The sequence below is a fragment of the Acipenser ruthenus genome, chromosome 55, assembly GCF_902713425.1.
Source record: "Acipenser ruthenus chromosome 55, fAciRut3.2 maternal haplotype, whole genome shotgun sequence".
In the NCBI taxonomy this organism is placed as follows: domain Eukaryota; kingdom Metazoa; phylum Chordata; class Actinopteri; order Acipenseriformes; family Acipenseridae; genus Acipenser; species Acipenser ruthenus.
The window spans coordinates 7,297,959-7,300,458 of record NC_081243.1 but is presented as its reverse complement, the minus strand read 5'-3'; the positions used below and the strand labels follow the sequence as shown (position 1 = coordinate 7,300,458).

Sequence of the window (2,500 nt, the reverse complement as noted above, 5' to 3'; positions counted from 1 at the left end):
TCACATGTGTTTCACGTAACACTTTTTCAATTCATTCATCTGGTCACAGTGTTTTACCGCTACAGCAGGACCCGGCAATGCTTTTAATGCAATCGGCATTAAAAGCTGCCACGTCAGTGGAGACTGCACGAGTACTCTCGCTCTCATTTCAGACAAGGGGATTTGAATTGCCTTCTAGCCGCTCTCGCTCACGCCGGGCGCCGTGGCGTGTGTCTGTAATGCCAGCTACAGGGGCAGGTTGAGGCTGGCGGATCGCTTGAGCACGGGAGCTCTGTGCTGCAACTGGCTGTGCCGATCGGGAGTCCGCACTTAGCACGGCATCGACATGGCATTTCTGGGGGAGCTCGTGAATGCCAGGTCGCCTAAGGAGGGGTGAACCGGCCCAGGTCGGGAACGGAGCAGGTCAAAACCCCCGTGTCGCACCAGTAGTGGGGACTGCTCCTGTGAGCGGATGTTGCAGTGCATCCTTTGCAAAACAACGAAACCCAGCCTCCTTTTTTTTCTATTTATTTTTTGAAGTACATGCTGACTACTGATCCATTCCAAACATATCAAAACGAAATCCCACCTAAACTACTTTCCTCATTTATAGCGACCCGCTTCTCGATGAACATAGAAATGCTAGCCGCCAGTTAAAGAAGTCAGACGGCCCAAACAGGCAACAGCACACAGCTCGGAGACACGGCAAAATTACAGTGGTCTCGACAGGTACACCCAATAGAAAAACGTCTCCCATCTAACAGAACAGCTAGGTCTGCACTTCTTTGGAAACTCGGGGGACCACAACAGTGGCAGGCGCTGGCTCGTTGGTCTAGGGGTATGATTCTCGCTTAGGGTGCGAGAGGTCCCGGGTTCAAATCCCGGACGAGCCCGTTTTTAATTCTTTTGTATTACACTTTTCCAATTACTATGCATTGCCGATACGCACGCTCAAATTCCATGAACAACAATATCACAGCGACCAAGGGCTGATTGCACAATGGTTAAACGAGGACTGCAGTCTTGTTGAGTCTGCAAAGCAACTGCTTATGCATTAAACACAATTCTGACGTAACAGACTATAAAACCATTCAGCATCGAGTTTCTGTAGTTTATACAGCACTGTTTATTTTGGTAACGCATGTGCTTGTTTTTTTTTGTTTTTTTTTGGTATGTAGTTTAAAACAACCACAAAACTAGTGTAACAGATGGGCATTTTGCAGGTACAATTGTTTGTGTACATGTACAATCTAGCACTAGAACGGGTTAATTCATCTTTTCACACTGCACTAGATGCTGCCAATACATTACCTACCTCAAGCAAACCTCAAGCAAACGTCAAGCAAGCATTGGTGGTTCAGTGGTAGAATTCTCGCCTGCCACGCGGGAGGCCCGGGTTCGATTCCCGGCCAATGCAACCTTCTTTTTTACTTTATGTATACAATTACAGCCACACGCACCTGCCTTCAATCAGTAAAAAAAAAAAAAAAAAAATCTCCCCGTCGGGGAATTGAACCCCGGTCTCCCGCGTGACAGGCGGGGATACTGACCACTATACTAACGAGGAAGGCACACGCTCCCTGCCACTATGGCAACGCATTAGTTGCAAAGCGTCTAAGTCAAAACTGCCTGCTGAGCTTAATGGTTTACGGATCGAAAACAGTATAGTACAAAACAATTAAAAAAAAAAAAAAACGGGCTCGTCCGGGATTTGAACCCGGGACCTCTCGCACCCAAAGCGAGAATCATACCCCTAGACCAACGAGCCAGCTTTCGGTTTTATCCGGCGGCCGACGCATGATTCAGTCTCTGGCAGCAAAATAAGTGCAGCATGACCAGAGTCCCGTTCCGTCTGCCGGTGCGGAATGCTGCTGGCACCTCAGAGGAGGGGGGGCTTAATACTCGCCAACGCAACCTTCTTTATTTTTTGGCATTCTTATAGTGCTGCTTTTTTTTTTTTTTTTTTTTTTTTTTTTTTTTTTTTTTTTTTAAATTCGCAGCACGAAAACTAGGATTCACATGTGTTTCACGTAACACTTTTTCAATTCATTCATCTGGTCACAGTGTTTTACCGCTACAGCAGGACCCGCAATGCTTTTAATGCAATCGGCATTAAAAGCTGCCACGTCAGTGGAGAACTGCACGAGTACTCTCGCTCTCATTTCAGACAAGGGGATTTGAATTGCCTTCTAGCCGCTCTCGCTCACGCCGGGCGCCGTGGCGTGTGTCTGTAATGCCAGCTACAGGGGCAGGTTGAGGCTGGCGGATCGCTTGAGCACGGGAGCTCTGTGCTGCAACTGGCTGTGCCGATCGGGAGTCCGCACTTAGCACGGCATCGACATGGCATTTCTGGGGGAGCTCGTGAATGCCAGGTCGCCTAAGGAGGGGTGAACCGGCCCAGGTCGGGAACGGAGCAGGTCAAAACCCCCGTGTCGCACCAGTAGTGGGACTGCTCCTGTGAGCGGATGTTGCAGTGCATCCTTTGCAAAACAACGAAACCCAGCCTCCTTTTTTTCTATTT

General features: G+C 48.6%; 4 non-coding genes across 4 annotated transcripts; 2 read left to right on the top strand and 2 right to left on the bottom strand.

The window, feature by feature from the left end:
• The first annotated feature begins 800 nt into the window (after nt 1-800).
• trnap-agg (transfer RNA proline (anticodon AGG)) lies at nt 801-872 on the top strand. Its single transcript has one exon. It is a non-coding gene; the product is annotated as a tRNA-Pro (tRNA).
• A 453-nt stretch (nt 873-1,325) lies between these two features.
• On the top strand, nt 1,326-1,396 carry trnag-gcc (transfer RNA glycine (anticodon GCC)). Its single transcript has one exon. It is a non-coding gene; the product is annotated as a tRNA-Gly (tRNA).
• Nucleotides 1,397-1,474: 78 nt separating this feature from the next.
• On the bottom strand, nt 1,475-1,546 carry trnad-guc (transfer RNA aspartic acid (anticodon GUC)). The gene has a single exon. It is a non-coding gene; the product is annotated as a tRNA-Asp (tRNA).
• A 129-nt stretch (nt 1,547-1,675) lies between these two features.
• On the bottom strand, nt 1,676-1,747 carry trnap-ugg (transfer RNA proline (anticodon UGG)). Its single transcript has one exon. It is a non-coding gene; the product is annotated as a tRNA-Pro (tRNA).
• Between the last annotated feature and the right edge of the window lie 753 nt (nt 1,748-2,500).